This window comes from Patella vulgata, chromosome 2 (assembly GCF_932274485.2).
Source record: "Patella vulgata chromosome 2, xgPatVulg1.2, whole genome shotgun sequence".
Classification (NCBI taxonomy): Eukaryota; Metazoa; Mollusca; class Gastropoda; family Patellidae; genus Patella; species Patella vulgata.
In genome coordinates, this window is record NC_065880.2 from 69,285,618 (window position 1) to 69,310,264 (window position 24,647).

Genomic DNA, 24,647 nt, shown 5'->3' on the forward strand with positions numbered 1-24,647 from the left:
TTTGAACATTTTAAAAGCCGTAGTTCGATTCGGCGCCCAAGAAAAGATATAAATATTCACCAAAAACATGGCAATCAATCAAGTTGAAGCGTTTTGGCGTAAAACATCTGTTTAGGTGAGATGACGTGTTTTTGGTGTACATGAGTAAGCAATAATGCTACCTGACTAAAATACCCCCCCCCCTCTTGCATTCGCATGTAGTCATACATATGAGTCCCAAAATAATATAATATATTGTTAAATTATGCTCTTTTCAACTCCCCCGCCCCCGCCGCCGCCGCCCCCTGCTCAATGAGTCATTTTAGTTTTATTCTGCCATCTAAATAACTCTATACCCATGACTGGTGTACCAAGTTAAATCCACATCAAAACCCCATTTGTCGATAAGTGTATTTATAATAATCACTTGAACATCCTTGGAGAATTATATCTATTTAGTGAATATTAATACCAAAGAAAGAAAACAACTCTAAATTCTGAATATAAAGTCATCAAATTCTTTTACAGATCTTATTGTGGAAACCCAAAAGTTATATGTCACCATTGCCTTTTAATCACATTTTTGTTTTTAATGTCAAATACCAAACCATCTCTAAAATTGTTTCATTATATAGAATGCAGTGTAATCCTAAACACTAAAGATTTGGCCTGAAAACTTGAAATAATATAGAGGGATCATCAATAATTAATGGTAACATTCGATAATTATAAAAATGTATTATTGTAGGATGAAATCAACCTTTATTTTTAAACATTTAGTGAACATTTCGAATGTTAATGCCTCTTTTATATAAAATGGTTTTATTAATTAATCAATTTTTGTTTTACAAATTTTTAATTTTCTCCATTTTGTTTGATTTTTATGCTATATTTATTTTATCTATCTATAATTATTTGCCTGTGCTTTATCTATTAGTTCCCATTCATATACTGTAGAAAATTTTGAATTCCTAATCTGTTAAAGGGACTATTTTTTCTTAAAAGTATTTCAATTTAGTGCATTATTAATGTCTTTAGTGCTTGGTTTGGTTGATATTAAGTTTAGATATATTTAAAATGTATGTTTTGGGACCATGGGGTAGGGATATTGTGAACATATATATTATATTCTCAGTTCTTTTTAAGGTTAATTGTAAAAAAAAATTAAATAGCTTTTTTTGAGGGGTGGGGGGATATTGTTATTATTAAACACAATTTTATTAGTATTGAAATTAACTTTGTTGATTAATATTCCAAATGTCTCGGTGCTTTATTTTTCAATTTAAATAGCTACTTTTTATTTAATAATTGGGAATGGGGGGGGGGGTTATTTTTTTTTAATTGTATAACACAATGTTATTAGTATTGGAATTAACTTTGTTTATTAACCTTCGAGATGGCTGTATTGGTATTAATTAGGCATTAATTTAATTTTTCATATCATTTATTGAATAAATAATAATTTAACAAACAAAATTATTATGTCATTTATCAATAATTACAGTTTAATCAGAACGAATGGAAGGGGTTGCATTCGAAAGGTTGCTATACTGGATATAAATTGGTAAAATACAACACAAGTTTTTGTTATACACAAGTTTGTACGAAACAACACGAGTTTGAGAAATTTCAACACAAGTTTCAGAAATTTCAACACAAACAAGTTTCAGATATTTCAACACAAACAAGTTTCAGAAATTTCAACACAAATAATGTGTAGATTTTCACACAAGTTTTGTGTTGTTTCAACATTTAACACAAGTTTTGTGTTGTTTCAACATTTAACACAAGATTGTGTTGTTAAATAGAGACACCTAACTTGTGTTGAAAATAACACAAGTTTGTGTTGTTTCAACACAAGTTTTTTTTCAGTGTGGAACTTAAAAATCTAAACGTTTCGAATAGTAACGTAGCAGCGGTTATAACCGCATGTTTGGCTGTCGCGGGACTAAAATCTAATTACACTCCTTCAAAATCTACAGTTCAAAGAATATCATTTGAGCGCGTCGGTGTATCTTTAAAACATATTTCTGAAACCTTAAAGTCGGCGAAAAATACCACCCTTTATATAGACGAAACTACAAAATTTGGCTCTAAATTCGGCACATACGCAATAACCGCTGACTCTACACATACGCCACTTATTCTTGGTCTTCGTGAAATGGCTGATAAATCTGCGCAAACTACATTAACCGAAATTTTGGCAGGTCTCGACGAAATGGCTGGACCATTTAGTAAATCCGTTATTTTCGAAATTAAAAATACCATGTCAGACAGCAAACACCGAAAAGCTTTTTAATTCTTTATTTACATACTACAGAGGCAGTATTTGCGCTAAATTAGTTGAAAACTGGTCAGATTTATCAGATTCAGAGCGAAATATTAAAAATTTCTTTTGTGGTCTTCATTTATTAACTGGTTTGGCGAATAAAAGCCTTCTGGAATTAAAAAAAAATTGAATAACTGTATTTTAAAACGGTCTCGAGAACCACGCCAGCTGACTCAATGACAGACTATTTGATACAGCGCGCACGTGCTAACCATTCAGCCACCCAACCCCCACAAATATTTCAACAAGATACTAATACAGGTGCATGTATTAAATAAACAAGCCATTCATCTATTGATCAAATAACACAAATTTATGGATAACAATTACTATTAACTCTTATCCATAAATTGTGTGTTATTTGATTATGTTCCGGTTAATAAATCCCATTCAAAGAATATATTCATATTGATGTTTATAAAGAATTTGCCCGCCAATTATGAAATAGTTATAATTCTGTTTAATTAGGCTCACTTAAATTAAAGATACATTATGTATGATTTAGATAAGTAGATGGCCGTTTTTGCTATAATAGTTTTAAAAAAGATAAATGAAAATTTTGGCCACGTTACTTTATTCTCAGAGAAATTGTCGTTGCTGCGATAATAAACGAAGTCTCGATTTTCCATTTAAACCATAACCGATTAAATTACGTGGCCGTTCTAATCCAGTCAATATCAAAGTCATCCGGTGGCGTAGAGAGTTGATTGTAGGCTTGCCGTGTAAGTAAATACCTAAATAATAATTTATATAACATTTGAAGCCAGAATAGACATGCAATAGGTTAGTTGATTTCAAATTAATCAAACCAATTGGAGTAAATTACTGGTTAGGATACTTCAGAAAGGGAGAGATAGAGAGAAATGGGGTTTAACGTCCACTCGACACAAACTAGGTCATTTCGGGACTAACATATGGTTTAATTTTATTTCAATTATTCGCTTGCGCGTAGGGGTCTTTAGCAGTAGGAGGAAACCGGAGGTTGGACAGGCGACCCTACTCCTTTCACGTACAACCTGGAATTCGAAACCACGCCAGTTGACTCAATGACAGGCTTTATGATACAGCGCGCACGTGCTAACCATTCGGCTATCCAACCCCTTCTTCAGAAAGGGAAATAGTGTTTATACCGACTAACTGAATGCAACGAAATGAAATATTTAATAAGCTGGAACTATGTAAACAAAAGAAAAATATTATCTGTGAATTACACCACAGAGCACGTGCAGTGAAAATTATAAAGAACACTTTTGATAACAAACCTTATAAAACTTGAAAATACTAGTATACTATTCAAAAAAAGTAGGGGATATTTGATTTTGGGGGCATAATACTAAAATATGCAAATGACTACGAAAAAAGTCACTATAGAACCTAACAGAAGAAACATTTCCAGTTACATGTGACGCCCAAACGCACCAATAGCTACCGCATGGAATGCAGGTGATGCTTGGGATCATCATGGGGGTCCAACCCAAGATTTGCACGACTCTGACTTTGAATGTTACAGTCATTGTGGCATTGAATTCCAGGGTGGAAACATCAGTTTAATTGTTTTAGTGACCAGAAAACAAATTTTGATATGCGTCGGCTTACCCAAAATGAAAGGTTACGTGTCCTTGGCATGCTACAGATCGGCACAACACAGGCGGTTGTGGCGCGGACGATGAATGTTTCTCAGTCTGTCATAAGCAGGCTATGGTCCAGATACCGTGATACACAATCTGTACAGGACAGACCACGCTCAGGTCGACCAAGGGCGACAACTCAAGCCCAGGATCGATTTATCCGTACCTTGGCCTTGAGAAATCGTGTCATCACAGCAAATCAGATCAGCGCTCGTCTTCAAACAGACACTGGTGTGAGAGTGAGTGGCCAGACGATTCGGAATCGACTGCATAGGGGTCACCTTCGCGCCCGACGTCCTCGCGTGATCCCTTGTTTGAGAGATCATCACATTCAGGCAAGACGTCGTTGGTGTAGGGATCGTCAACACTGGGATAATCGACGCTGGAGCAATGTGATGTTTTCAGATGAGTCAAGGTTCACTGTTGATTTTTTAGACAGACGTAGGAGGGTGTGGCGTCGTCGAAACGAGCGCTTCCAAGACGTTAACGTCATCAGACATGATCGATTTGGGGGTGGTTCTGTTATGGTGTGGGGAGGCATCACTGTTGCTGGAAGAACGGCTTTACATGTTGTTGCAGGGCGTGTTACAGGCCAGTACTACCGGGACAACATCTTGGCAGTCCATGTTGTGCCGTTCGCACGACGTCATGGCCGCCGTTTCATCTTCCAGGATGACAACGCAAGATGTCACAGGGCCAGGATCGTTACAGGTTACCTCCAACAACAGAACATCACCACATTACCTTGGCCAGCACTGAGTCCCGACCTCTCCTCCATCGAGCATGTCTGGGACATGCTTGGATAGAGGTTACGTCAACGTCAACAACGTCCTGTCAATGTCCAAGAACTTGCTGCTGCGTTGCAACAGGAATGGGACAATCTGGACCAAAATGACCTTAGACGTCTCATTAGGAGTATGCCACGTCGGATCAATGCTTGTTTGGCAAACAGAGGAGGATTTACCCGTTACTGACTTGGTTGTGATGCTGTGGTAACTTTGCTGTTTGACCCCGGGTATCATTTTACCCTTATAATGGTCAGTCTGTGCCTGACTTAGTCTAACGATCATTTGGAATAAATCGATGAATGTGAACTTCATTTCATTTTGTCATTTGTTTCTTCGTCAGTTTCATTAGGTGACTTTAATAACACTTAAAAATCAAATATCCCCTACTTTTTTTTAATAGTATATATGAAATAAAATGAAATGGGGTTCAACGTCCTTCTGTTCTGCTCCAATTGGGCTAATGCGGTAAGTAATTTATTTTCATTGCTGAAAATTACATATTATAGCAAATACAATAAATAAATACAAATGTAATGTAAAGGTGTTAATGATACAATTTACATGATATGATAGCAATTAAAATATACATTTATATTCAATGGCTTCTTCGGCTAACATATGGCAATGAGGTGAAACTCCATTAAATTAAAGATTTTATAATCTGAAACTGTTTTTAGAAAAAGAAAATTATTGTGGTGTACACCGATCACGTACACTGGAAATTTAAAAAAAAAATCTTAGATAAAAAAGCGTACAAAACTTGTAAAGCTTGTAAATAGTCCTACTAGTAAATGGAATGTAATGAAATAAAACAAATTTTTTTCTTATTTCTGCATAGAAGTAACAAACATTAGACATAATTTAACTCATCTAGACCATAATCAAGTCTCTATGCCATCGTTAGCCTGCGATATTTAGTGGATTTGAATACATTTTGTGATGGATAACTTAACCTACAAATGGATAATCGAGACTTTGTTAATTATCATACCAACGTTAGTAATGGCGGTCGAGGCCAACCTAAAATTGAATCTCTAATATCTCGGTTCAGAGTGAAGCAATTGGACTGAAATTTTCAACATATCCTGTTTCTAGCTATTTATCTAAGCTTACCTAATGTCCCTATAACTACTAGATCTCACTTAAATATATGTAACTTCGTATTTAAAGGCAGCGTTTACACGATACTGCACGATATAACCATTACAACCGTCGGATTCAACATATTGGACGACTGTGTACACTACTCAATGGTTTTATTCGTTATATGGCAACGCTTGAAACTGAATAAAATGGCAGCAACAGATCTCAATATGGAATACCAACATTAGCCAAAAAGCGTGTATTTTTAACTTATGGAATAACCTCCACTGCCAAAAATCAGAATTACTGACGTCGCACGCAAGTTGTGTCCTCTTAAGAGCACCACTATACTCTATTAAAATCTTGGTTGTCATTACTAGGAAAATATTTGTCGAAATATTATATTGTAACGCACGGAAACAGCTGTTTTCGTAGATGTTTTTCAAAAACAATAGATTTCAATAGCAGTTATCGAATAGTGGTAGTATAATGAGGGATATTGTAAACTTTATAATTTTAACAATGTATAACGAACATCAAACTTTACTACATGACAGTCGTGGAAAACATGATTGATTAAGCAGTACGAACATGATAGATGATTTGGGGGTGGGGGGAACCGTGACCGAAATAGTAACACTATTACGGCTCTAAAAAATCAAAGCTGATGACGAAAAAAAAAATGTTCAGCGACATTGTCTTTGTTTAAATTTCAATTCCCTAACTTTCAAAATCTCCATTACAAGCCAACTACTACATTGTGTACTCCGGCTAAAAGAAGTCATTATAATCTCACTTAACTTTAATGTACCTCCCATAGGTCACTTAAAGTTAAGTAGATTTTTCTCACTTAAACTGGCCTTTGAATAACACTAAAAGACCAAACACTTATAAGTTTAGTCAGCTTAACTTTAAGGGAAAATTTGATACTTAACACTGTCTTTGAATACCACTTACCCTTAACTTACAGGAAGTTACGTGTATTTGAGTGAAATCTAGTAGTTAAGTGACTATCTTAACAACTAACTAACAACAACAACAATCCCATAACGATCAGATCCAATCACACAAATTCCCTGTTGACGTTGTGACTGTCAGTAAGATCGGAGTAATATAATTTTCATGTAGTATGGTACACTTTCCTAGATATCACCTACCTGTTTACTTGTGTTAAAATTGAGTCTATAAGTTAAATCTATTATATTTTTTTCTGTACAAGTACAAGGTAGGATAAACATTTTGACTGCTTTTATATACATCATATTTGAAATAACCGATTACCGTTGCTACTGTATTGCTGGTATTAATTTTCAAATCTGTATGGTTTAAACATTATTTCTATAACATAATTACACCCAATTATAAGTATTATGGATTCGGATTTCCGTTATGCAACTGTACTGCTAGTATTAGTTTTCAAATTTGTATGACTTATTGAAATTAGCATAAATTGGTTTAAACAGTATTTCTACGTATAATTACACACAATATATAGGCTATAATGGATTCCGAAACAAGCTATTAAGTTTATAAAATAAAATAAAAATGGTCTGTTTAAATTGCATAAAACGTATGATAATTGACATAAGATTAATGAGATAATCTCTGTTATTAATAATATAGTAACTGTGACATAAAAAAATGGAAGTTGGTCAATTAAATGGAAGAAGGAGAAGAAGAAATGGAATGAAGTAAAAAGTCCAAAATAGAGTGAGATGGAGGAAAAATCTGTATGTTTGGAAACCGTAAAAGAAAGTAAAATCTCACCCTTCGGCTTCACACAGTTCAGGTTAAAATTGAGGCGGGTGCAACAGAACAGGCCCAAGATGTTTAGAAATCTTCGTCACAACCAAGAAATGGATTGAATCTAGGCCTAGATAAAAGTAAAAGCGACCAGAAATTAGAAAGGGTCAAAATGGCACGTGTTAGTTTCCTCCAACAGACATGCGCAAAATGGTTTGTTTTTCACATAAACGAGACATGTGCAGAACATTTTGTTCAGCCGAACAATGGCGAAGTTTGGTGTATTTGCGGGGTAACCCACCGCACAAACTGTCTGGCAGTGGTCATTCATGACTCCTGTGGTGGTACTGAACAACTCCAAAGCTGTTTTAGGTGGTACAGATTTCAGCTAATCTAGCCTAGCTTTGGTCTAAATATTAGTTATTTCCTGTCAGGGATACTCCACCACTACAAATGTCTGGCACTTACATAGCTCTGTCAGGGGTACCCCACCACTAGACATGTCTGTCAGAGTGTTTTTGTAATACCTGAAGATGTACGGTACACTGATGTACGATTTTCATTTGGTACACTTTTGACCTAATCTAGCCTAGTTGGGGGTCATGGCATTTAGGGCGTGGAATACCACACCCACCACCAGAAACCCGGCAGACTTACATTCTGATGATACCAGATATACATACATTGATACCATATAGGATAAAATTGGTACACTTTTCAGCTAGGTTGACCCCCTGGGCTACTGGTCTAATAATATTTCGACAAACATTTCCTAGCACTGACAACTAAGATGTAACAGAGTAGTGGTAGGAGAAATAACTTGCCTTCAAAGTTAGAAATTCGCGCTTTTTGGCGTTTGTCGGTATTCCATAAATTAAAGTAGCTAAGTCTCTAACTCAATATCATACAAAGTCTTACACGTTGAAAACACGAATTATTTATCAATTCGAATCTACATTGATGTTGTGATCTTACCGGCAAAAGGTAGGATTCTGATATCCATTATTTAAGATAAAATAAACATTTTACCATTGGTACACGATAGTGCGTTTCAGCGTCACCTGTAACAAGTGGCCAGAAAGAACTCATGTCAAACGGTGACGCCATGAGAGCATGCGCAACAGACGCTAGATATAACGCTGAGACTCATGGCGTATTTTGTTGGAAATGACTGATTTGAAATTAGAGTCAAAACGGAAACAATTGAATGTAAATCGGTTTATATACAATCAGATTACATTATTATATGCGTCGCGACCCAAATATTAGCGATTTAGCTCCTTTAAGTTTTCATATAGCTAAGGATATGTAAAGTACAGCTACTTGAATACCGATTTAAAGTAACACACTTGGTTAAGTTGAAACCATTTTATATTAAGCCTACATTATTCAAGAGGTAAATCTGCCTATTGCAGGTCTTTCTTTTGGCCTTAAATCTATACTAATATTTGTGACTGTCGTTTGTCTGTCTGTCTGTCTGTCTGTTCGGGGTTGGCGGCTACACTAGGTCTGCCCCGAGTCTGAAATTTGTGGTATAGGGGTAGCTCTGACCGGGGAGTAACATAGGCCAGGTGGCGTTAGTCTACCACTGCCGGTTTCGGAGTTATGACACCCCCCCCCCCGAGCGAAGCCGGTCTGTTCGGGGTTGGCGGCTACACTAGGTCTGCCCCAAGTCTGACATTTGGGGTATTGGGGTAGCTCGGACCGGGGAGTAACATAGGCCAGGTGGCGTTAGTCTACCACTTCCGGTTTCGGAGTTATGACCCCCGAGCGAAGTCTGTCTGTTCGGGGTTGGCGGCTACATCTGCCCCGAGTCTGAAATTTGGGGTATAGGGGTAGCTCGGACCGGGGAGTAACATAGGCTAGGTGGCGTTAGCCTACCACTTTCGGTTTCGGAGTTATGACCCCCGAGCGAGGCCGGTCTGTTCGGAGTTGGCGGCTACACTAGGTCTGCCCCGAGTCTGAAATTTGGGGTATAGGGGTAGCTCGGACCGGGGAGTAACATAGGCCAGGTGGCGTTAGTCTACCACTTCCGGTTTCGGAGTTATGACCCCCGAGCGAAGCCGGTCTGTTCGGGGTTGGCAGCTACATCTGCCCCGAGTCTGAAATTTGGGGTATAGGGGTAGCTCGGACCGGGGAATAACATAGGCCAGGTGGCGTTAGTCTACCACTTCCGGTTTCGGAGTTATGACCCCCGAGCGAAGCCGGGTATCCTGCTAGTATTATATAAACTATTAATTAGACATTTATTAACATGACAAGACCATAATCAATTCTCGATGCTATCTAGTGAGTTCTATTATCAACAGATTTGAACCCGATTTGGGGTTCAAAGGCGATTGATGATTAACCGTAAAATGGATAATCGAGACATTGTTTATTATCGTAACAACGGATACAGTGACAATAGAGCTTACAGTGTTATTGAAATGAAGAATTCTCGACTCGGAGTGATGTAATTTGACTGACATTTTCAGCATATTCCACATTTACATTATCTATTTTTTAACTATATTGCGGTGACCCGACAACTCACTGAAGTAGATTAGGAGACGAGAATAAAATGATGATGGTGGCATATTCGTTTCTAATAATTATAGAGCACTCGATAATAATAAATTTTCATACTTACGTTACGTGCTATCCTATACTATTAACGTAGTGCTATACTTCTCTTGTCGAGTTGCCACCAAGGCCGGTTGTCATTAATTATATAATTTGTTACAGGACTAGCTTTTTAGAAAATGCAATATATATTAAAGAGATTATAACACTCTGTTACCGTTAATTAGACAGTGTAATATATTAAAGAGATATGAATCTAATTAAGTTTATTTGCATGGTTTACATTCACATCTAAAGATCCTTTAAAAAACTGTTTTAAGTAGTATTTCTTTTCCGCATCTACAAAGTCACATACTACTCCTTAATAATACATTTATTTTCTCATTGAAAGTGATACTGCCTCTTAATTGTGCAAACCCGTTGTTAGAAGGCATTTGACTATAACGTGATAAATGCTAGATCTAAGTGCGTGGTAAATCGAAATGAAATGAAATGAAATGGGGTTTAACGTCCTACTGTTCTGCTCCTATGCTGGGCTAATGAAGACGGGCATTGTTAATCATTTGGAATTCTACGGTGCCCGTTAAGTCTTATAGGGTGACCCACCATAAATAAATATCTCCTTATATCTCGACAATTACGCCACACTATTTATATATATGCCAAGCCTCAAATCAGTTTCACACAATTATAGTCACTAAATAAACGATCATGTTGTACTTAATAAGCTATGACCATTAATCATGTATAAATAATAGACTGAAAACTGGTTCCAAGAGTCGTCCATAACATCCAGACACTTTTGAGTAAAAGATAGGTTACGTGCCCTTGTTTTGAAATTAGTCTCGCTTAACCAGTCTATCGACCAGTCTACGTCTGATTGACAGGTCGGGATAATCAAGACTACTTTTTTTACGAAACATAACAGAAAGCTAGAACAAGAAATTGAATTTAAAAATAAGCACGTTAGGTAGCTCAACAATCGTTTTAAGAAGCTTGTAAAAGTAAAATGAAACTATTGCTAGTATCATGTTCCTGTCTAACCCGAGTGATTCAGAGATATTATTTGTACTAAACCAAAAGATGCCGCTCTTAACGGTACAGTTAATGAAAAAGCGATTTAAAAAATGAAACGAACGTAATTTCTAAATCTGCTGTAATAACCAAGAAGCTTAATTTTACTGCTATTCAAAATCGTCAACAATAATTTTTTTACGGCTGTAATAGTTGATAGATTTGTAGAGAATTGCACGTGCCATGGCTATTTATAGTATCATACTGTCAGAAAGTTGGTCTCGGCACGGCGAATGTGCACGCTTCAGTGGTAGTCTCGAACTATCAGCGGTGGACTGTATTTCTGTGAGTACATGGGTCACCCTAGTTAAGTGTATGATTCCACAATTATATAATTATTTCGTGCACGATTCCACTCTTATATAATTATTTCGCTCAAACGAAATATTATTTCGTTATAAGGAATTAGTTATTTCGTAATAATCGAATAATTTACGATTTAACACTTCGGCTAATTACCCAAATGTTTCACATATTAAACAAAATCAAAAAAGGTCATGTTCCAAATTAACGTAGAGGAAACAATCCTTTGTCATACGCATATTCATAAAAATAAACATATAATATTATCCGTCTACCGGGACAACTTAATTTCACTATTTTACAAAACACCCCCTTTTTATCGGATAAAATTTAATTATTGCTAACCATAGCACTTTCTTTAAACATGAGCACCCAACCCACAGAAGATTCTGCTAACTTCTCACCACTATTGGAGAAAAATGACCATTACTAAGGCATTTTTGTCTGCCCATCTCCGTCACACCGCAAAGCAAAATGTGGGGCATGTCGTTATGAGCCCCGGTGGCTCAGTGCATAAGGCGCTGGTTCACTAACCGGGACGTATGGGGTCCGATCCCGTTGTTTGCTTAGAGAGTTCCTTGGTATTTTCCAGCGTGGTTTCCCCTTCTCATAATCTCGGTGGTGCAGGGCGGAGGAACCGATAAGACGGCGTCTAGACGTACAGATAAGATGAAAAAACCAAAGTTCCGTGTACACGTTGGTGTACAGTTAAAAAAAAAAAACCTTGACAGATGGAATGCAATTACTGACCAGGCAAAATTCCCGCTAAGCACATTGTATGGCGTATGTCCGTCTTCATTAGTCTGATTGGTGCAGAAAAGTAGGGCTTTGAACCCTATTCCAAAATATGTGACACTGGACAAGCCTATACTGTTCAGGGATAATTTATGGACGCCACCGGTTATTATACACATAAAGTATTACGGAGCCAATTAAGTGCACTATTCCACTCTTAAACGAAATAATTACTTCGTTATAACGTCCACTCGATACAAACTGAGTCATTAATTTAATCAATTCGTTTAAATGAAATCATTAATTCGTTTAAAGCTGCGTTCAAACTAGGGGTTTAATTTGAATTGAATTCAGAATAAAGTCTTATTCTGGACTTTGGGGTCACACTCAATTCGAAAAAAAAACCGAACTGAATCTGAATTAACGAATCCGTATATTTTTCCAAATTCAACCCGGAAGAATTATTCCGAATCGGGTTATTCGCAGTCAAGATTTGAGTGTGACACGCTTGATTCAGATCAACAGTTCCAGAAACGATAACTTTGCGCGCATGTTGGGGTGTAGCCTACGTAGCTGTAGCCCTTAGTCACTGAAACAAATGCTGCGGTAACTTAACCAGCTAACGATAGGTTGTCAGGCAACGAAACATACGCCCTCAGCAGCTAAATCCTCCGAGCAGTCAACAAGGGTTGTGGCATACTTTTCCTTTTGTCAGTAATGCAAACATTTACAACACACTAAATTCTTATTACGAGTTCTGCCCTATACTAACATTTAATATCATGGGCCATAACTCTGGCAGTAATTATCATAAATCGTTCAAAATCAATTGGCTTCTTCATCCATGACCTTAAACACTATGCATAAATATCATGGTCAATAACTCTGGCAGTAATTATCGTAAATTGTTTAAATTCAATTGGCTTCTTCATCCATGACCTTAAACACTGCATAAATTTAAATCGGATATTAACATTAGCCTCTAGCGCGTCCGACGGGGGCGACGACAATATACGACCACATTTCACGACTGACCATTAATGGTCTAGATCTTGGGGGCGGGGCAGGTACGCATATAGCTGGATAAAAATGACAACAAAATGTATTGCTTTACATTATGTATGGTTAATGCTGAAAGGATCTGAGCTACGATGGTTCAGTGAGTAAGAAGCTGCCTCCCGAGTATGGTGGTCGAGGGTTCGCTCCCGGTGTTGACCGAAAACGTTCATCGTGATTTTCCGGCGTGGTTTCCCGATGTCATTGTTGCAGGCGAAGGGCCTGACTAGGAGAGCTGTCTAGTTGTTCGGATGGGACGAAAGACAGAGTTCCCGTGTACGCATTGACGTGGACGCAAAAAATCCCATGATAGTTGGAATTCGGTAAAAGCGCAGGCCGTAGCGCCAAAGTCCTGGGAAAATGGTCTATGCCCGTCTTTGTAAGCCCAGTCGAACCAGAACAGTAGGAGGTTTAACCCCATTTCATAACATTTCAATTATGAAATGTATCTTCGCTAGTACAGAGTCAAGAGTGAAGTACATGCACATACATGTTGATGTATAGGTAATGCTACCAAAAAAGTAATCATCCTCATTCGCATGATGTAGCCTTGCTTGCCTCAGGAAATTAAACATAAGCAACATAAGATCACCAATACGAATGTTTGGCGCATCCATCTTGGACATGAATGACCTTCACTGCGCATTCATTCAGTGTGGCGCTTTTCATTCTGAATTCAATCCGAATAAACTGTAATGTGACGCACCGCTGTTAAACCGGGTAAAACCGATCCGAATTCCGGAAGCCGGTCTTCGGAATTCGCACTGAATGCGCATGCAGTGTGAACGCAGCTTTAGTGAAATATTAATTCGCTTATGCGAAATATTAATTCGCTTATGCGAAATATTAATTCGCTGATGCAAAATATTAATTCGCTTAAGCGAAATATTAATTTGCTTAAGCGAAATATTAATTCGGTTAAACGAAATATTTTTTTCGTTGTAACAAAATACTATGTTCGTTCTCTCATTAACCCCACTGCTTCTCGCCAATCTATGAAAAAAAAACCCTGATTTATTGGTTTAGGCCCGACCGCATTTCGATAAAGATAGAGACCACTTTTTATTTGATCATTTTCTATCCGCAGTGTCGTTCAACCTAACCACCATGCTCTGCGGGTTATTGGTTTAGGTCAGACCGCATTTCGATAAAGATAGAAACCACTAAGGAAAACCATGCCGGACCCCAATGTGCGTTTCGTTTGATCATTTTCTATCCGCAATGTCGTTCAACCTACCCACCAAGTTCTGTGGGTTATGGGTATAGGCCCGATCGCATTTCGATAAAGATAGAGACCACTGACAAAGTAAGTCATTCCGGAAAACCCCAATGAGCTTTTTATTTGATCAAGCCCTTCCGGTTATTGGTTTAGGAGCAAGTGTTGAAATTCTGCGACGGTTTAATTGGTTTTAGCAATGGTGGTTAATACTGAATAACAGACTGCACGGTACCGTAATTATCAACAGCATAATGTCAACTTTTTAAAACCACCACTGTAGCTTCTTTAAAAATAATATTTCCATATTTTTATTTGTTCATATTATAATGGAATATAACTCTAAATAAAGTTTGGTGCCTAAGAGGTGAAGGTGAATTTGCATGCCAGACGAAGACGCTAAGAACTCGACTCAAGAGACCATTTGATTGGCTAATCCCTCACATCAAGCAACCAACCAGAGCGCGAGTTATAACAACTCTTCCAGGTCCTAGTGTAGTGAAGAGATGTAAAACGAAATTTTCAACTCAAAAAAAATAAAAAAAAAAATGAAATGAAATGAAACGAAACGAAACGAAACAGGATTTGTGTATTAATCAGATTGCTTATAAAGACAGTTCATTTGTATTTATTCCATACAATAACATTTTTACTAGTTTGCTTTATGCTATATTAATATGGCAGGCCTATCTGTGTGACAGCGTAGCCATAGTGAATATCGATACAAATAACAACATAGCTGAAGATAGTGGTTGGGAACGAATGGGGAAACTCAATATTATCTGGTCCAAACTCTCCAATCAGCTTTTAAACTATCGTCATACAACACAATGAAGGACCTGTTATAATAAGTAAAGAGAAATGTATAACCGATATTAGACGTCATATAATATTCAGTATGTGATTTACACGTCACAGGGCATGAAACATATCTAAAACAAGCCAACAGTGAGGCTGATGTCCGTAGTCGAAATTCCAAAATGACACATATCAATTAATTGTACATTTATCTTTTTCAAACTCAGGTTTTGAAGTACCTGGTAGTGAGTGAGTGAAACTCATCACACTCCATCAGTTAGAATCAAAGTTATCTTGTCCCAGCTTTAATGGAAAATATTAATCATTGAAGTCAGTCAAGACATTCACCTAATGGACATACTATACATGTACCTCAATTAAAAGCAGAGTTGTTATGTTCCAAAGTCTTGAGCAATCAAATTGCTTATCGCTACTTAGCCCAAGCAGAAAATTGGCATCATCGAGTTCCAAAATCCCAACCAATCAAATTCCTCATCTCAGCTTAGCCTTAGTGGAAAATGCGCATGAACAAACTATGTCAAGGCATTCACGTAATAGACAACTACACCAATTTTGAACATTCTACCCCAATTAGGAGAGTTATTGTGTTCCAAAATCTCGACCAATCAGATTGAAGTCTCTACTTCAGTATCGAACTTTGTTAAGGTAATGATGTAATAAAAATATACACGTAGTTTCACCATTATCACTTAATTAGAATCACAGTTGTCGAGCTTCAAAGTCTCGGCCAATCAAATTGCTTATCGATTTGCTTACCCTCAGCCGAAAATGTTCTCATAATCCAACATAGTCAAGGTATTGATGTGATGAAAATATACACCAAGTTCCACCCCTCTCACTGAACTAGAACTAAAGTTATAGTGTTTCAAAGCATCAAACGATCAAATTAAATACCTTTGCTTACCCTAAGTAGAAAATGCCCATCTTCGAACTCCATCAAGGCATTCACCTAATAAACACCTGTATCAAGCTTGAACATTCTAGCTCAATTAGCAGGATAGTTATTCTGTCCCAAAAAGTGTGACGGACAGACAGACAGACAGACGGACGGACGGACAGACAGAAGGATGAACCCATTTTAATAGTCCCCTGCTTTAAAAGAATATTTTATAATGAAATAACAGTTTGACATTCCGCAGTTAGAAAAGTTACACATGAACATAAAGCATGGTTGTTATAGTTTCCAGACTGAATATTGAAAATGGGCCCTTACTTGTAAATAGACACGTCTTCAAATTAGCACAAAGCCTACAACTAAAATTTTCAATTTTCTCATTTGAAAAATGACATAAAAATGTCATGACATGGAAAATCGTGTTATTAAAAATGACTACCTCGGCTAAATTGTCAGTAGTTACATTGGTCCATTAATTATCTTAAAGGCTCAATACCACTCTTGTTGTAACTGAATAATATGTCCCAATCTTTATTCTGGTCAACAAATTGTACTATTTTAGAATATTTCAATTAATTGATGATACAAATTTCATCTTAACACACCTTATTTAAAAATTTTGAAAAATTCAACATAATGGTTTGAAACGTCTAACGTAAACCTTTTCAAATGAAACTTCGATTTAAAAATATTTTCGAACCTTCTGGACAAGTAAAATAGGATGTAATGGATAATTTACACAACAGGTAGGACACGTAAACATCTAGTACTTAGATAGAGATATTATTTATTTTCTGGACCTTTCAAGCCAGCAAGCGTGTTATTGTCCCTTTAATGTATCCTGTTATTATTGAATGAATTAGGTTTATGGCACGTCAGCTCCAACCGGGCTATATTGCGCCAAATATATGGTGAAAAATGAGACAGGCCAAAAAAAAAAAATCACAATAAAATCAATTTATATGCATTAAAAACAAATATCACAGACGTTTTAAAATTTAAAATATAAGTATAACTAAATTACTTATGCATATAAATATTCAAAATGAAATAAGGAAACTGATATAGCCTACATGTACAATTTTAAAATTGACGATAAAAAGTTTGGTTGATACAAGCTTTAAAATCTGTAAAGGGTAAAGGAAATTGTGATATGGAAAGATCTAAAGCAGACTTGGCAGCTTCGTCTGCTTGATCATTCCTTTTAATATAAATGTGACTAGGGAGCAATCAAAGGATATTGATCTCGCCGTTTAACTCGTATAATAGTAGCAGATGTTACATGTCTGCTACTAATGGGTGTACTAGCTGTTTATTGTTTATTGCTTGTAAAGAGGACAACGAATCAGTAAATATGGCGTGTTTTAAATTAGAGGATGATTTAAAGAACTCCAAAGCCTGAAAAATGGATCGGGATCAGCAGTAAATATGTAAGCAGCAGGTGAAAGTCTAGAAATGATCCCAGATAACGTGACGGTAGTCTACCACCATCTGTATAGATGAGAATATAATCACCATATTTAGACCTTAGCTCTCGAAAGAGACTGAAACACCGTGGAACAAGTATCTTTGTTTTTGTTTTTTCTTAAATCTAATTCGATCTTTGGGGGCGATATATATAGTCCAGGGCAAAGTTCTAAAGAAAGGGTTATTCGCAATACTGTCATACCGGATGCCAGCCAGCCTCAGAAACATGGGGTTGAATGCGACTACCGAATGATGAAATAAGGTTAGTTTTCAGCAAATATAGATGTTCATGATATGGGGTCTAATTGTGATTAGGCAGAGATGCAGTTTTTGTAGCATACTGCAGCGCCAGTTTATTACGTCTGTCATGAAATGAGGAATCGTGCGCCTCGACATATAAACCATACACCTAAGATGTACGGAGATGCTGTTTTTGTAGCATACTGCAGTGCCAGTTTATCACGTCTGTCATGCAATGAGGAAAAGTACGCCTCGACATATAAACTGTGCACTTGAGATGTACGGTATGCCCCTAACCTGATATCCAAGTCCTTGGTTGTGTATGGTTTCACCTATAATTGAATTTTTATTTTAATAATTCTCTAAATAATCTGAGCAAGATTTCTTCTTTTTTATATGGGGATAAATGTCATCCGTGTAAGCTCCGAGTCAGGATGTAAACCTCTTCTTTGAAAAACGTTCATACAAACAGTCTTGGATTTCGAAATCCATTGTCAGTTTCCCAACACCCTCGGTCTCTTCGATATTAAATGGGTTAGAACAGATCCACCAATAATTTAACAAAATGGATAATCGAGACTTTGTTTATGATCGTAGCCTTTTTCATTATTTATTTTTGAACTATTATAGCAAGAGCGGCCAACTCTTTGTCTAATTCTTAGATAATGTATCTTTAATGTATAAAACATTATTTTGGTTTTATAGCTTAGCCCTTTGTTCAAAGGCATTTGACTGTGTTATAATAAATACCAGTTCAAACAGTCTGGGTTATTATTTACGAGTTTTGTTATCTGCATCATTATCATGCAATTCAGCACATTTTCATGTGGGCGTATATTGTCGTCGCCCCTGTCCGTCCGTTCACAATTTATTTGTGGACACTACAGGTCACAATTTTTATCCGATTTTGACGAAACTAGAAATATAGGTCTATCTCCCAAAGATATCGGTCCCTTTCGAAGTTGGTATGTATCGGACCATAACTTCATGGATTATGGCCCCAGGTTGTACGAAAAATCACGTTTTTAGCTTGTGGACACACTAGAGGTCACAATTTTCATCTGATTTGATAAAACTTTAAATGCCTGTTTATAACTCAAGATCTCGCTTTCTTTCGATATTCGCGCATATCGAACCATTCGAGTATATCACCGTTCCACTGAAAAGTTGGTTGAGTTCGAATTTCAGATAATTGTTGTGACCTCTTGAGGGACCACAAGCTAAAAACACGATTTTTCGTACAATCAGGCGACATAATTCTGGAAGTTCCGATCTGATATGCGCGAATATCGAAAGCAACCAAGATTTTTTGGTTATCACCGTTCCACTGAAAAGTTGGTTGAGTTCGAATTTCAGATAATTATTGTGACCTCTTGAGGGACCACAAGCTAAAAACACGATTTTTCGTACAATCAGGGGACATAATTCAGGAAGTTCCGATCTGATATGCGCGAATATCGAAAGCAGTCACGATTTTTTGGTTATAAACATGCATTCTAAGTTTCATCAAAATCGGATCAAAATTGTGACCTCAAGAGGGTCCACAACCTTGATATACCAGATGTTTACACTATTTTCGTACGGGGGGGGGGGGGGGGATTGATTTTTTTCTGGCAGTTTTGGTCCGATTTTCATGAAATTCGAACTCAACCAACAATACGGTGTAACGGTGAAATATTCGAACGTTTTTTTAAATCAGATAATAACGCGATTTTTTGTACAATCATTACGGTGTACTGGAGATATATCCAAACGGGTTTTTTTTAAATTGGATAAAAATTGTTAACTCTAGAGGGACCACAAGCTAAAAACGCGATTTTTCGTAGTCAAGGTCATAATTCAGGAAGTTACAATCCGATATGCGCGAATATCGAAAGGAACCAAGACATTTGTGATATAGGCATAAACTTAAGGTTGCATCAAAATCGGGAAAAAAATTGTGGCCTCTACAGGGGCCACAACCTTGATATAGCACATATTTAACCATTTGCTTTACACGAGGGGCGGCCATTTTGTGCGTCAGTTTTGGTCTGATTTTCACGACATTCGAACTCAACCATCATTACTGTGTAACGGTGATAATAATATATTCATACAAGATCTTTGGGTTATAAACAGGTATTTCAAGTTTCATCAAAATCGGATCAAAATTGTAAGCTCTAGAGGGTCCACAACCTTGATATACTATATTTTTACACGGTTTGCGTTCGAGGGGTGGCAATTTTGTCCGGCAGTTTTGGCCCGATTTTCAGGAAATTCGAACTCAGCCGTCATTAAGGTGTAACGGTGATATATTCAAAAGGTTTTTAAATCGGAGTAAAATTGTGACCTCCATAGGGTCCACAAGCTGAAAAAACGTGATTTTTTGTACAATCAGGGGCCATAATTCAGGAAATTATGCGCGAATATCGAAAGGATCCAAGATCTTTGGGTTATAAACTTACATTTCAAATTTCAACAAAATCATATAAAAATTGTGACATCTATAGAGTCCTCAAGCTAAAAACGCAATTTTTCGAACAATCAGGGGCCATAATCCATGAAGTCATGGTCCGATACATGCTAATATCGAAAGGAACCGCGGTCGTAGGGAGATAAACCTATATTTCAAGTTTTGTTGAAATCGGATAAAAATTGTGACCTGTACAGTGTCCACAAACAATTGTGGACGGACAGGGGCGACGACAATATACGTCCACGTGAAAATGTGGGCGTATAAAAACGTTTGAATATATCACCGTTACACCCTGATGATGGCCGAGTTCGAATTTTATGAAAATTGGATCAAAATTGCCGGACAAAATGGCCGCCCCTCTTACGCAAATTGTGTAAATATATGGTATATCAAGATTGTGGAAGTCACAATTTTGACCCGATATTGATGAAACTTGAAATATATCCCAAAGATCTTGGTTTCTTTCGGATCGTAACTTCCTGAATTATGGCCCTTGATTGTATAAAAAAATCACTTTTTTAAAGCTTGTTCTCTATCCATCTCTTGCAGCCGCTGGTTGTATATGTATAATGTATGCGTCCAATACGCAGTGGCGTCCCTCAAATGGAATTGAAGTTGGGCGTGTATTACGTAATGAACATGTAATGTGACAGTAGTTTCTATTTTAATTTAATTTGACTGGAAAATATGTCGATTTGTCATATGTCTATGAACAAGCTCTTATTCAATGAGTCTAGTGCAACAATACTAATTCCACTTACATAATGTTTCAGGTTAAATTGAAATATATTTTTTTTCTTGAAAACATAGCCTTGTGTAAAGTATGCATTACTGGGCAGGCTTTAACAATTCTGTGTTTACATATTTTTAACAATCTTTAATGGCTTTTTTCAATTATTATTTTTTTAAAAATAATTTCCCCTTCTTTTTTTAACCAATTTTGTTTGTATGTATATCAAAGTCTTTTGTTAACAACTTTGTTATCTTAATTTTATTTTTCAAATTAATTTACACATCGCTTTTATTTCCCAATAATAATTTGTGGATATTATTTATTGATTTAATGTAAGTTTTAATTTTAAGTTATCGTGTTTAAATGTACCAACCAATCAATTGCTTATCTCTGCTTACGCGAGCAATATTTCTCATCTTGGAACTCCTAATAAACACCTACACTAAGTTTGAACATTCTAGCGCAATTGGAAGGAGGGTTATTTGGTTCCAAAATGTGTGACAGCCAGATCCGGGGACAATGAAGTAGGCTAGGTACGCGGGTATATACGATCATACAAAGCAGAAAATGCTCAGCATCGAACTTTGTTAAGGTATGGATGTAATGAAACTATACACAAAGTTTCATCACTATCACTCAGTTAGAATCAAAGTTATCGAGCTCCAAAGTCTCCACCAATCAAATTGCTTCTCGCCTTGTTTACCCAGCGGGGGACATTAGCCTCACTGTTGGCTTGTGACGGGTTAAATTATTTAGGTTCAGTTATTCTCAGAAATACGCAACAACCTCATACATTTTTGTAGAGATGAAGATTGTGTTTTGACATTTCAATCAACATCATGACGTTAAAACAGTAGACAATTATAATATAGTTGTACCAATATTAATGTTGAACTCCGCACTAGAGGATGCGATGGCTCATAGAAACATTTCAGATCTAAATGTGAAAGATATTATTAAAGTTCAAGTTTTATGTACATTTTCGAATGGACGTTTTTCAGGCACTTACGTTTGTTTTAGATATTCTCTGCGAAGAAAGTTCTGTTAGTTCTGATGCCTGTGAAGGTGAATAAAAGCAAAGTTCAAGCCTCAAACTAATCCAGTGAAGATTTTAAATATTACAATATACTCAGAACACGATGAATCTCAAGTTTTATCTATTGATGATGTTATTGAGGCTGTAGAAGTATAAACTGAACCCAATTAATTACCATGAAGTTAGCAGGGATCTACAATAAATATCCCAGGAACTAGTCTTACTAACATGATAGGAACCGCAATGAAACAACTAGCTAACTAGAATTTAATTCTTCAGATTCTGACGACTCCTTCGGTGTTAGTTTCTCAGCAACTAAGACTAATCATGATTATTTTCTCGAATCGAATCCAAAATCAGGCATAAGCAGTGCTGATGCTAATACCCCACTACCCTAAGGACAAGATTCCATTTAAGATAATATTCGCTTCGTCGCTAGTATCACCGAGAGGGGTGTTATGAGAGCGAATTAATTATAGATATATAATTTAATAATGGCTTTTATGTGCCTAAAAGAGTAAAGTTACGGAACCGCTGTAAAAAAAAAGTATAATGAACACATTAAAAATAAAACCAAAAACCCAAAGAACCTTGTTGTCTGTTTTGATTTACACAACGTTCTAACATGTACCAGAGCAACTGTTTATTATTTCTTTTTTTTAAAACAAAATGAACGTATACCAAGGTGGCAACAAGCAAGTGAAGGGTTGGGTGGACTACAATCGAGGGGAGGTAACTTTATTTATGATAGCATTACTAACTCGAGTCGGAATAATAAGCGACATAAGAACCCACCCAGAACACAGAACTGTTCAAGAGCGAATTGATTTGATGCAACAAGATAAAATCTTGGGAAGATATTATAGTAGTTTAAGGGGAATTCACGATGAACCAGCGTGAAACTCTGTAGTCTACGGGTGATAAAGTGCTCTTTTCTCCGCACAACAAGGAGAGAAATGTGCATTACTCCGAAGTGTAAGTATATATTTCTAATGTGTGGTGGAGCAAACTGATGTAGATCTTCTGTATTTGTAGTGCATCATCAGAAGGTGAATATGGCATGATAGTCTAACTATACGTCATCTTCCCGGATAACCAAATAATTATACTATCCATATATAGAAAATCTAATCATAGTTTTAAGTCTTTAAACCAATATAAGTATATTTACGTACATTTTTTTAAAAATACTTATCCATTCATTAATTTAGAAAATAGCTATTAAAACTTCTTTGTTTTAATTGTAAGAAAAGCAAAAAAAAAATGTTCATGTTTCAATGAAAAAGCTGTTGTTTTGTCAACCCCCACCCATCACCCGTTGGAATAAGAATGGTGTCAATTGGCAAGTGAGAGGACTACGACCGAGGGACATAACTTTACTAATGATAGCATGACAGAATTCAGGTCGAAATACTAAGCGAAATGCGGGTGAGCATATAAAAATAGACACATCGCAAGCAAGCTTTTATGAATTATCACCGACAAAAAAATGGTCCTTTAAATACTTAATTAGCATTAAAAAAAACCAAGGCACCTTGACTAATTGCAACTTTTTGTCCCCATATGTACCTACTACTATAAATATATGAATATGTGTATATACTATAAAATGTAAAATTCAGTGAGGGGAATTTGTAACTAAAGATCCAAAGGGTAAACCATCAAGTGATAAAATAAGGATAACAATTAATGTCTCCCACATAAACATATATCTTCGGATATCATGATTATATCTTGGGATGTCAGCATTTAGAATCTGTACCAAGCATTTCAACAATTTCTTCTTTCCCATTCAAAATATTATCTCTCGTTTCTCCATACCTACCAAAATACACAAGCATATAATCTCATTTTTGACATTTCTGTAGTCATTCAGAAGAGAAGAGAGAGACAGAGAGAAATGGGTTTAACGTCCACTCGACACAAACTGGGTCTTTTCGGGACTAACATATGGTTCAATTTTATTTCAATTAGGGGTCTTTAGCATTGGGAGGACACCCGAGGACTCGGAGAAAACCCACGAGATTGGACATGCGACACTACTCCCTGTCACGTTCAACCGGGGAATCGAAACCATTCCAGTTGACTCAATGACAGACCTTATGATACAGTGCACACGTGGAACCAAGATCTTTGGGTTAAAAATATGTGACCTTTAGAGGGACAACAAGCTAAAAACGTGATTTTTCGTACAATCAAGGGCAATAATTCGGGAACTTACGATCCAGTATGCGAGAATATCGAAAGGAACCAAGATCTTTGGGTTATAAACATATATTTCAAGTTTCATCAAAATCGGATCTAGAGGGTCCACAACCTTCACATACCATATGTTTACACTATTTGCGTACGAGGGGCGGCCATTTTGTTCGGTAGTTTTGGTCCGATTTTCACAAGGGGCCACAAGCTAAAAACACGATTTTTCGTACAATCAAGAGCCATAATTCAGGAAGTTACGACCGATATGCGCGAATATCGAAAGAGAACCAAGATCTTTGGGTTA

At 36.7% G+C, this 24,647-nt stretch overlaps 1 protein-coding gene across 3 annotated transcripts in view; it reads right to left on the reverse strand.

The window, feature by feature from the left end:
* LOC126809998 (organic cation transporter protein) overlaps positions 1–10,296 on the reverse strand; it is a 30,597-nt gene extending 20,301 nt beyond the window's left edge. The window contains exons 1-2 of one of the 3 annotated variants that reach the window (XM_050534878.2): positions 10,183–10,284; positions 7,575–7,680 (exon numbers count right to left, since the gene is read on the reverse strand). The gene's annotated coding sequence lies outside the window, so the exon portion shown is untranslated. Of the gene's footprint in view, positions 1–7,574; positions 7,723–10,182 lie in introns of those variants that run through there. The other 2 variants (XM_050534880.2, XM_056098779.1) reach the window with 2 other exon arrangements.
* Between the last annotated feature and the right edge of the window lie 14,351 nt (positions 10,297–24,647).